The following is a 13,386-nucleotide window of genomic DNA, read 5'->3' on the forward strand; positions in this document are numbered from 1 at the left end:
CAAGTTAGCAGACGTTTTTCTTGCTTCAAGAGTGGTTCTACGCATTTTTCAATGAAGAACCATCAAGCCAGCAGATAGGTGATCTATCCAAGTTCAGTGAAGAACTTTAAACAACCCTGTTTTATTGCTTCTTAGGCAATAATTACTTTTACTTCAACTGTGTAGGTTGCTAGTGATGCTTTGTTTGGATTTACTTATCCAAGCAGTTCACAGATATGTGGAAGACTTTCCAGCTGTATCTTAGAACATAGAAATTAATATTTTAATTTCCCACGCAACAACTCATGGTCTCCAATCCATGTTGCCATTTCAAAACACGATGCTCTATAGCTCGTCCTTATCAATGGTTAACTCCAAAGGGTCTTGCTTGATCCTTTGCCAGTGTTTATGCGTGTAGCATCAATATTTAGCATATCTTTATTTCCTTGAATCAAGAACTATTCCTATGTACCATTTCAAGTACCATAAGTATTCTTGATCTCAATCTAGTTGATCTTCACTTAGATCAATAGAGATTGGTATATGTTCGTCATGCCTAAAGTCATACGATACGTTTTTGGCGATCCTCATATTATATCATACATGATAAATTCTTTTGCAGAATAATTCCCAATTGAATTCTATTCATGTAACTTTAGCTCATTCAATTTTAGTAGATACTGAATCCAGCTAAATTCTTTGACATATAATATAGGTTAAGAATCTCATTTAGACTCTTTGATGTTTTAACTTAGTAAATGCTTATACATAGTTCAAACATTCTTTACTTAGATTTATTCACATGGGTCGAATATCTCCAATGGAGACTTTCGTGTTTGATTTAGTAAATGCCATTACTTAATCCAAAACAATATCATAAGATTTTTGTAAATAGATCTTAATACCCAGTATGTACTAAGTTTCGCCATGGTCCATCATTGATGAATAATTTCAAATCTAAGTCATTAGCATTTGAATGTTATTTCACAATAGAGAGATATGTGTGTGATACACATAGGACCAATTAAGTTTTATGTACTCCCACTAAACTTCTTATATATCTATAAGAATCATGTACATTTTATGAAACTAAAATACTTATTAGCTTCACTAAAATACATTTCTAATTCCCTAATTGCTTGCTTAAATCTGTACTTTAGATTTCATAAGCTAGCTTTCTTTTTCAAGCATTTATTTGGATCCACAAATCCTATGACATACCATGTACATAGTTTATTCCAACATTTGATTGAGGAATACGTTTTGTCATCCAATTGCCATATGTACCAATATGTAATCATTGCTTGAATTATAGACTTAAGCATTACGATTTTGCATGAGGTTTCAACACAATCCATGCCATGAATTTGCTTGTAACCTTTAGCAACTAATCTAGCTTTGTGTGTGAACACAATTCAATGTTTGATGGTTTTTATCCTTTAAAACAAACTTGCAACCAATAGGTGTGAACCCATTCTTGCAAATCAACAAAATTTCAATTTTGTCATCAAAACATTGAGTATGTTTTATGGCCTCTAACCATTTAAAACATTTGAGTCTATATATGGCCTCTAACCATTTTAGGGAATCTAGGTTTCGTCATAGCTTTCTTACAAGTCATAAACTCATTAATCTACATGATAATAGTTTGACTGCAAGTTGTAGGTTTCTTCACTATTTAATAGAAGAATCTCATAGTTTCATTGACCTGATCTCTATGTTTCTTCACTATCTAATAGAAGAATCTCATAGTTTCAGTGACTTGAATTCTATGCCTACTTGGGTATAGAACATCAAACAATAGAATATCAATAGCTACTTGAAAGTCCTTTGAATATTCTGTTCTCCTTGAAGCACTTGTAAAGTCTTCTAAGAGATGTCTATTCTTTAAAGCCACTTCTAAAGTCTTAAAGAATAAGTTCGGATTTTCTGAAGCACTTCGAAAAGCCTCCGGAATGTCCGTTTTATGTTTGTTGTTCGCCTCGAAAACTTTCGAGGTCTATTTTCTCCCACTTGTCATTTTGGAAACGAATCTCCAAAAGGACATTATTTCGAGCAAACAAACATTATGTTCTCAAAAATTTGTGGTAGAAACAATACCCTTGTGTCTCATTTGAATAAATCACAATGAAACATATATCTATACTTGGGCCTTAGTTTGTTGAATAACAAACACTAAGCTCCCACTGAGTTTTGCAACTCTCTAGATATTTTATGAAAAGTTATTCTGAAATTACTTTTCAATAGCTTTGACGAATTTGGTTTAGTTTGGTGGTAGTTGAGCATTTTGTTTTAGAAATTATAGGAAAAGTCTTTATGATTCATCATTAATCGAATCAAGTACTAATTGACTTCGATTATTCCAACTAAGATATGCCATATCTTATGGACCTAGATTGTGAAATTACACCACACAACCATTGATGATCATATTTGGTCTCAAGTAATCATCAACATGATCTAACCTAGATCTTTATGATTTCTTGCCGAGTGGATTTTATACTTCTGAATCTTTGAACTAGCCAAACAGATTCAACTTATATCACATTTGAGTAAATAAACCTATATTCACTCAAATCCATGTGAAATAATAAAGTCATAAAACCTTTCTTTAGCTTTGAACTCTATCGTCTAGGCGTTCTAACAATAGTTCATATTCTTTGTTACTTTCAACAAGTAAGACTAGCTTGTCTTAAGTTGATCTAGAAATCAACCAACTTTCAAAAGTCCATCAAAATAGAGCTTATGAATGTTAACTTGTTGATATGGTCTAAGCAACAATGCCAAAGATTTAATGGAACTCAAATCAAGGGTTTGATTTGAACCTAGTAAAGTTCTTTAAAGAGTTGTTTGTTTTAATCAAGAATATTGACTCAACCTGTAATTGACCATTTCATTCAAATAAACAAACAAACATTGTTTTTGTTTTTCTTGAATGTGAGTCTTTCTGTGTTTGAAGCAGAAATTTAGGTATGCTGATTATGGAACAAAATAGCCATTAAGTTCCAGCCTTTGAAAGGACTTAAAACAAACTAGATGACCCTACAACTAATGTAGCATTGCCATACTTCATTTCCCACTTGTAGGTCATTAGTGTATCCTAGCTTCCATTGTTTGAGTTATTACCGAAGTAAGAACCTCAAGCGGTATATGATACCAAGGAAGTTTGATTGCTAGGTCACTTCTCTTTAAACATAAACTTATAGGTAGAAACGGAATCGTAAATTCCTTTCATTTGTTCCTCGTTTTCCTATTTCTTGTACCCTTTCTTATAGTCTTAAGAATTGAATTCTTTAGTGTTGACTTTTATACTTTGTTAGACATGTCCAATGTCACCAACAAGGTTCTTTACCATTTTAATTTATGTTGAATATTCTGTTTCAACTAGATGATCTTACCAGAAGCTTCTAAAGTTCTCTAAGCATCGATCTATTCGAATGTCTAGGAACTAGACTCATTCGAGAATTAAATGGAAAAAGGATTTTAGGTTGTTAACCATTGGTAAAGCTGAGCGTATTAAACTCAATGCTTTATGATCTCAAAACTACAGTGTATTTTGAATTCACAAGCACCAATTGGTTTGCTATTCAATTTTGATATTCGAAAACAACCATAAAAGTCGATATAAGAAACGTACATTTTAAATTGCTCACTTTCTCTCTTTTCCGTGAATCGTTCTTGGATTCACTACCAATCGAGGAAATTTACTGTTACCTTTCTAAAAGGATTTATTGCAGTGCAAGATATTTAATTATAAACAATAATTAAAACATACATTGAAGCATGCAAAGTCTAAACATTTATCATGAATAATAACTTGAAATTAAAGCAACCATGCAATTCAAACAAGTTATTAGCATTTTACTCGATTTTATTGTTCCGGCAGGTGTGAATAAAATGATTCCAAGATCCTAAAATCATTGAAGAACTAAGCACAGTTTGTCGACTTAATCCTAAAACATTTTAGGTAAGCAAAAGCCTTTTGCTAATAGTCTAGAAACTACTCTTGGTTGATAGGTACGTCTAAGAACTTATTAGGTAAACCTATCGATTTTGCCACGACATAAAAGGACTCCTTACTTATATCGTTGAGTTTCACCAAAACTAACATGTACTCACAATTATTTGTGTACCTTGCCCCTTTAGGACCAATAAGTAACACCTCGCTGAGCGAAAACTATTACTAGATTGATGTAAAGGATATCCAAGCAAGTGTATATTTTGGCATGGCACCTTTTAACTCAATTTTTAAGTTTGGAACTTAAGGCTCTTACTATGTTGGTTAGATTTTAAGTGAACTAAAATCCTTAATCATGCAACATAATCAAGCCACAATCTTATGCATAATTAAGACATATTTAAAGCAATAAATAACTTAAAGCATGCATAAGATAAATGTGATCTAGTATGGCCCGACTTCATCTTGAAGCTTTAACTTCAAAGTCCGTCTTGAAAATCTCCGTGGGAGGCACCATTTTCTTCAAAGAGGATAAGCTATAACTAATTACAACTATTTGATGGTTCGCAGACCATATTTGAATTGAAAAATAACTTTGGTACTTTAGACCAATTACATTCAAATTAATGGTACGCAGACCATATTTTCTATCCTATTTGGGCCATACTAGTCACTTCATAACCTGCAAAACAGTACATATACAATATATACCATTCACCCATTCATTATCATGAATGGCCCACATAGCTGGTTAGTAAAACACATTATGCATCACGTAAACATTTGCAGCAATTAATCAAGGGCACCAATAATCTACCAATTATTCAGTCCTTATTAATTCTAATCAAGTTGTTTTAACCTTAAGGTTTTGTAGACCTAATCAAGAGTTTATGACTAAAAAGCGCTCCCACTCAAACCAATAAATTCATATGCTTTACCAATTTTAAACATAAAAATGTATTTCTAGTCCAACCGGAAACATACAAATTTAATTAAAATTTAAAGCTCATATCAATTTATAATTGAATCCAAAAATTTAATTTAATTTCAGTCGTATTTAAATTAATTCATGATTTTAATTTTAGTAAAATAATTAGAATAAATTTCATTTATTATAATTATAATATTCAAAATTAAAATCCAAGAAATTAATTCAAATTATTAATTTTAAAATTAATTAAAATTACGTGAACTGAAATTTTCAAATTAAACATTCAAAACGATCTAATCGTAACGCAAACACCCTACGCGTTGCACGCCCATGGGCCGCACGCACACAGCCATTGCTGGCCATGTGCGCGCAGCCCATGCGCTCGTCGCATAGCTGCTGCTGTCTCATCGCAAGCCTCCGCACAGCGCCCCATCGCACGCGAGCTATCGCTCGCAGTGCGCGCGCGAGATCGCTCGCTGGGCGCGCTGGCTCGCTCGCTGTGCGCGCTGGCTCGCTCGCTGTGCGCGCTGGCTCGCTCGCTGTGCGCGCGAGCCATCGCTCGCTGGGGCGCGACATCGCTCGCTGGGCGAGCGACATCGCGCGCTGCGCGCGCGAGCCATCGCTCGCTGGCGCGAGCCATCGCTCGCTGGTGCGCGACATCGCTCGCTGGGCGAGCGACATCGCGCGCAGCGCGCGCGAGCAGTGCTGGGCGCAGCGCTCGTGGCACGCGAGCTTGCGCTCGCTGCGCGCGAGGCTGCGCGCACTTGTGCGAGGCAGCGCGCGTTGTGGCGCAGCTCGCTTGCTGCCCACACGCGACTGCCTTGGCTCGCCCTTCGCCCATGCCCATTCGTTCATTGCTCGTGGCACACGACACAAGGCAGGGCTGCTGCCTTGTGCACGTGCACTACGCCCTTGCTCATTGCATTCGTGCCGCACGGGCGACGAGCTCCCTTGCTCGTCGTCACATGCCCGCATTATACAACACCCCTTAAGGGTAACACGAAGCGTCCATTGCTTCGTGCGTGCAAGTTATTTGAACGAATCGCATAAAAATTTAAAATTTATATTTAAAATTAATGACAAATTAATAAATATTATTAATTTCATAATTTTAGGGCGAAAAATCAAAAATTTATTATCCAATTGATTTCCGATTGTTATGGATTCAAGTCTAGGTCATAAAAATTTAAAATTTATCATAAATTTACAATTTTTATGGTGGTTTTTAATCATAGGTTTCTAATTAAATTACAATTAATTATGAAAATCAAATTAATTCTAAATTATTCTAATTTTCAACAAATTAATCATAATTACAAATTAGATTGCATAATTAACAAGACTAGGCATTCAAACTTGTTAAACATATGCAGTAGGTCAATCAAAAATTCAAGATTTATCAACAGGAATCGCAAATATTTAATTTAACATCTTAAATTTACGAAATTTTGCATTCGAAAAACTAAAACCTTCGAAAAGTCATAGTTAGGCTTCGAATTTGAGAATTCTGGGTTCGGCAGAAAAATACTATTTTTGTCAAAATTTTAGAATGCCTTTTACATGCGGAATTGACACAAAAATCACTCAATTCGGATGAGTAATGAAGAAACTGCCGAAAAACTGCGTACATATAATTAAATAAACGCAATTTGCAATTAATTAACAATTACGAAAATTAATCACCCCTTTTAATTCTTGCAAATTTGTAATATTTAACCATGTTCATGCAATTTAGATTATGAAAATAATAAGGGGCTCGTGATACCACTGTTAGGTTATGATACATATGACATTTACATAGATCATGCGGAAACAACCATTAACCCAGGAAACATATTATTTACACATAATCATATAGCATAATTAGATGCATACTCTTTGTTGCGTGCCTTCCCTAGCTGCGCCCGAACCGAACAAGAACAAGTCTTTTAGGACTCCAAATGTTTGTCCTACTCAGGCACTCCCTAACTTAGCATTCCAAAAACACACTTAAACAACGATTAGGAAGTTTGCGTTGTCATCATCAAAACTCAGAATCAACAATATTCCCCCTTTTTGGTGATGACAACATAAGCAAACTTTTACCAAAAAAATCGAACTTATTTGCAATCTTAAACAAGTTTTTAAAATACAAAAATGGAAATGAAAAAATTTACGGAAAAAAAAGTGAAACAAATTGAAAACTTAAAACAAAAACTTACAGCAGCGAGAAGTGAGGCAATGAGGGACATGGAGACAGGTAAGATCAAGTTAAAACAAAGTTTGCATTCTTTTCCCCCTGTTGGCATTAACAAAAAGAGAAAATACAAGGCAGTAATAGAATATTCATAGCGCCCCACGATCAACGTTTGGCAAACTAAGTTAGCCTCAAAGTCAAGTCTCAACATGCATAATTAATTGTAAACATAATATATAACAAAAGAAATCAACCAAGTTTTAGAGATGCAAGCTTTAGGTTCCACATGTTCTAAAAATAAAAATAATAATGATGTCACCCAAACTGAGGGTTACATAAAAAATAAAATAGAGAAAAAAATTGTTCCAAACAAATAAAAAACCAAGGTAACAATCAAAGTAGCGGATCAGGTTTAAGGGTGAAGGGTTTAGTCTTAGGAACAACATCAATGGGTTGAGGGACTTTGGATGCCTGTTCCTTTTCTTTTATAATATCCTCCTCACCTTGTTCCCCCTCATCATCCTCATCCTCACAAGAATTTCAACAAACAGAGAGTTGTTCACCCTAGGAACCACGTTGTTAACCTTTTTTTTTTTTTTTTTTTTTTGGGTATAACAACGTTTTCCCTTTAATATAGTACATAACCCATGAATCCTCAATATTAATTGCACACCTCGTCATCAAATTTGCATCATCAACCGGAATAAGGTAAATTCCCCCTTAGAACAATCCGTAATTCTTTTTTTTTTTTTTTTTTTTTTTTTTTTTTTTTTTTTTGCAATAACCACACCACCCGACTGCCGCGGATTCTTCGCGGGTCGGTGGTGGTCCTCTTTGTTTTCTTCGGCGACCTGAGCAGGAGGGATGGTTGATGTGTGGGCGACCGTCGGGGCTGGGATAAACGTGTATTTGTTGGTGTGGGGGTTGAGTAGTTGAGATCCATTGGGATTGTTTCCATTGTTTTCTTAGATGTTGGGAACAGGAAGAATTTGAGGATTAAGAAATAAATTTGTGAGGTTTATGTATGTGGAAGATAAACAAAAAAAAATTCGGAAAGAAAAAATTTCGAGGAAAAAAAAGATAAAGATAAAAATAAAAATAAATGATAACTGAAGAATTGGAGAGAATACAGGAAAAATGATAACGGTAAACCTGGTTGTGGAACAGCTTATTTTTGCATCTCGTATTATTGATTCATTTATTTAATCATGTATTATGCACTTTCATTATGTAGGTCGATCCCTAACGATGGTAAACTTCAGCTATGCTTTCACACGTAAAATTATGAATATAATATTAAGGCCAGGCATTTAATATTAAAGTTTATACCTTTAGAGGATCTTCCTGCTTCCTTATCTTAGCTTGATCATTCCCAGTTCCAATCTCATTTTCTCGTGCTTCTCTCTGCTTAAAGGTTTAGTCAAGATATCTGCAATTTGATTTTCTGTTTGACAAAAATCCAACTTAATTAAACCTTTTTCTACATTATCTTTAAGAAAGTGGTGTCTAATATGTATATGCTTGACTCTGGAATGGTGAACTGGATCTTTAGAAATACATATTGCACTAGTATTATCACAATAAATAGGAACACAGTCATATGTGATGCCAAAATCCCTTAACTGTTGTTTTATCCAAAGGATTTGAGAGCAGCATGCAGCAGCAGCTACGTACTCAGCTTCAGCTGTGGATAAAGCAACAGTGTTTTGTTTCTTGGAACCCCAAGAAACCATGCAGGGACCTAAGAATTGAACCATACCTGATGTGCTTTTACGATTTACCAGATCACCAGCATAATCAGCATCAGCATATCCTCTTAAGTCGAATGTTCCACTTCTTGGATAGAACAAACATAAATCGTCTGTTCCTTTGAGGTATCTGAGAATCCTCTTTACAGCAGTCATGTGAGACTCCTTTGGGTTTGACTGGAACCTTGCGCATAAGCCTACACTGAATGAAATGTCAGGTCTACTTGCAGTTAGGTAGAGCAGGGATCCAATCATCCCTCTGTATCTTGTTTGATTCACACTTGTTCCTCTGGGATCTTCGTCTAATCTTGTGGTTGTTCCCATTGGTGTGTGATTCACTTTGGCAGTTTCCATTTCGTACTTTTTGAGGAGTTCTTTCACGTATTTCTGTTGGTGGATCATGATTCCTTCTTTGGTTTGTTTGATTTGCAAACCGAGGAAGAAATTTAGTTCCCCCATCATACTCATTTCAAATTCGCTGCTCATTAAATTTGCAAATTCCTTGCATAAAATTTCGTTAGTTGCACCAAATAATATATCATCAACGTAAATTTGTACAACTAACAAGTCTGCTCCTTTTGATTTTAGAAATAAAGTTTTGTCAATTCTGCCTCGTTTAAAATCATTTTGCAAAAGGAATTTAGATAATCTATCATACCACGATCTAGGCGCTTGCTTCAATCCATAAAGAGCTTTATCAAGCTTATAGATGTGGTTGGGAAATTCAGGATTTTCGAAACCAGGAGGTTGTTCCACATAGACATCTTCTTCTAGAAAACCATTTAAAAAAGCACATTTGACGTCCATTTGGTACAGTTTAAAACCCATAAAAGCAGCAAAGGCAATCAAGATTCTTATAGCTTCTAATCTAGCAACAGGAGCAAAAGTTTCTTCGAAATCAATACCTTCCTGTTGATTGTAGCCTTTGACCACTAACCTTGCCTTGTTCCTTATGATTGTTGCATGTTCATCTTTCTTGTTCCGGAACACCCATTTCAGTCCTATCACTTTCTGGTGCTTAGGTTTGGGTTCCAGGTGCCACACCTTGTTCCTTTCGAACTCATTTAGCTCTTCTTGCATGGCTGTTATCCAATCAGCATCTTCCAGAGCTTCGGTGTGATTTCTTGGCTCTATTGTGGAAAGGAACGCATGAAAGGCACAAAAGTTTCTGAGTTGAGACCTTGTTTGAATTCCCTTTCTAATGTCGCTGACAATTAGTTTCATTGGATGGGAGCTTTGATGTTTCCATGGCTTAGGTTGAAATTGAGCCACGGGAACATCCAAGGTTGCTTCCGTCCTTTGAACGCCTTGATTATCTGCTTGTTCCTCTTGCATAGGAACACCTTGATTCTCTACTTGTTCCTCTTGCATGGGAACACCCTGATTTTCTACTTGTTCCTCTTGTATGGGAACACCCTGATTTTCTACTTGTTCCTCTTGCATGGGAGCACCTTGATTTTCTGCTTGTTCCTCTTGCATGGGAACACCCTGATTTTCTGCTTGTTCCTCTTGCACAGGAATTCCTTGATCTTTCTTATGTAGTTCAGCTGGAGAATCTTCCTCATCATTATCTGTAAGGCGAATTAAACCAATATCGAAATTCTCCTGCTCCTGAACTTTATCAATATTATCAGTTTCATCAAGAATAGTATGTGCATTTTTAACTCTTCCAAGAGAGTCTTGGAGAGAGTTGTTCCTGTCAGGCAATTCCAAGAACCTACCTTGTACCTCATATCTAACATTATTTAGGTAGGTCATGTGATCTTTATTGGGCTCCAATGCCTTATTACTTTGTTCCTTTACTACACTAAGCTTTTCAAAAAATACTAGAGTTTCAATTGGTTATTCAATTAACCTGTTATTAGACAAAGATTGAGAGGTTGTGGAACTTACCTCGTTTGATGGATCTTGCATTGTTCCATCAATCTTTGCCATGAGGCACAGGTTGGCAGTTTCTTTTTCTGGTTGGTCATCATCGTCCTCCGAGTCTGTAACATCTCCCCATGCTGCAATCATTGCCTTTTTGGGTTTGGAATGTTAGGTTATGATACATATGACATTTACATAGATCATGCGGAAACAACCATTAACCCAGGAAACATATTATTTACACATAATCATATAGCATAATTAGATGCATACTCTTTGTTGCGTGCCTTCCCTAGCTGCGCCCGAACCGAACAAGAACAAGTCTTTTAGGACTCCAAATGTCGTCCCTCCGTAGATAGTCCACAGCACGTCCGGATCCGCCTTAAGATTGACCAACTAGAACCGCCCTTAAGGTACTAGAAAATTCGGCACTTTTATGAGCAAGATGTGTTTTAATTTTCTCTCAAAAAACTCACTTTTGAATACTTTGAAACTTGTGTATAAATTGTGACCCCTAGGCCTTTATTTATAGAGTTATGGAAAAGGAATCGTAATCCTAGTAGGATGCGAATTAATTGGAATTAGAATCCTACATGAATTCTATTTAATTAATTTATCCAATTAGGAATAGAAATTTAATCATACACTGACTCTTGCAGATTCAGGAATCATGCATGAGCACAAACTCACACACACACGGCAGCCACAAGGGCTGCCCATGCGTGCGAGCAGCAGCCCGCGCAGCACGGCCCACGCAGCCGTGGCCCTTGGCGCGCGCTGGGCCTGCCTTGCGGTAGGCCTGGGCGCTGCCTTGGCTGGGCTTGTGGCGCGCACGCTTGCTGGGCGATGGCCCTGGCTTCGTGCTGGGCCTTCGTCCGGCAAGCCTCGTCCGATGCTAATTCGTACGATACGCTTCCGATTAAATTTCCATTTCCGGAATCTATTTCCGATACGAACAATATTTAATATTTCCGATTCCAGAATTAATTTCCGTTTCGAACAAATATTTAATATTTCCGTTTCCGGAATTATTTTCCGATTCCGGCAATATTTCCGATTCTGACAATATTTCCGTTTCCGGCAATATTTCCGATTCTGGTAATATTTCCATTTCCAATAATATTTTCCGATACGTACCATGTTTCCGTTTCCGGCAACATCTACGACTTGGATAATATTCATATTTCCGATACGATCCATATTTCCGTTTCCGGCAATATCATCGTTTCCGGAGTATTCATTTCTTGCCTGTGACGATCTTAGCTCCCACTGAAACCAAGATCCGTCGGTTCCGAATATTCATAGATGGAGTATTTAATGCCATTAAATACTTGATCCGTTTACGTACTATTTGTGTGACCCTACGGGTTCAGTCAAGAGTAAGCTGTGGATTAATATCATTAATTCCACTTGAACTGAAGCGGCCTCTAGCTAGGCATTCAGCTCACTTGATCTCACTGAATTATTAACTTGTTAATTAATACTGAACCGCATTTATTAGACTTAACATAGAATGCATACTTGGACCAAGGGCATTATTTCCTTCATGGAAAAGGTGGGTTTGTTGCATCTTTCTTTGAGCCGATCCTCTCCTTTTCCTTTTTCATATTCCCACTGAGGGCACTCCCGGATTTGATGGTCTGGATCACCGCATTTGAAGCATCCTTGGCCGGATTTGGAACCAATTGTTCTTCTTCCGGAGTTCCTTCCTTTTTGATTTCCCGGTCTGAGGTTTCTGTATAATCTTTTCATCCTTCTGACCAAAGTGGCAGCCTCTTCTTCATCCGGTTCTGAATCCTCCAGTTCCTCAGCCTTGAGAGCAAGACCTTGGTTCTTGGGATTCTCAGGAACAGCTGATCCTAGATGTAGTTCATGTGTCATTAAGGATCCTGCCAGCTGCTCAATGTTGAATTTGGTGAAATCCTTGGTTTCAAACAATGCAGTGACCTTGGTTCTCCATCGATCATCTTGAGGCATGCTCCTTAGAATTTTCCTAACCTGTTCATCAGAGGGAATAATTCTTCCAAGGGAAACAAGTTCATTAGTAATGTTAGTGAACCGAGTAAACATCTCCTGAATTGTTTCTTGTGGATGCATTTCAAAACGTTCATATTTAGACATCAGTAAATCAATTTTAGAACGTTTGACCTCATTTGTTCCTTCATGTGTTACTTGAAGGAGATCCCAGATTTGCTTTGCGCTCTTGCACCCCATAACTCTATTGTGTTCATGAGGTCCAAGGCCGCAATGCAAAATCTTAACAGCCATAGCGTTGATTTCATATTTTTCAAAATCTTCTTTCACAAATTCAGAAATAGGTTTAGGAACTACCTCATTTTCAGCATTGGTTTTTGTTACCTCGAAGTTACCGACTTCTATGACTCGCCAAACTTGATAGTTCTCTGCCTTGATAAAGATCTCCATTCTGTTCTTCCAATATGTATAGAATTTTCCATTGAACATTGGAGGTCTTTGAGTTGAATAACCTTCTTCGAGTTTCTCGTGAGTGTTCATACTTTCCAGGAACTTTTTCTCAACAGGGTTTCCTGTATTTTTGTGAGATCCCGCTCTGATACCAACTGATATTCCAGTAGGAACACTGACAAGAGGGGGGGGGGGTGAATTGTTTCGTTGAACTTAGGGTGTTCCTTTGCGGAATTTAGAAATTAAAGGAACAACTAACAAATTAGTACGAAGAATGTGAAAACTGAGGAAACTTCTTGAT

This window comes from Spinacia oleracea, chromosome 5 (assembly GCF_020520425.1).
Source record: "Spinacia oleracea cultivar Varoflay chromosome 5, BTI_SOV_V1, whole genome shotgun sequence".
Taxonomy (NCBI): Eukaryota; Viridiplantae; Streptophyta; class Magnoliopsida; order Caryophyllales; family Amaranthaceae; genus Spinacia; species Spinacia oleracea.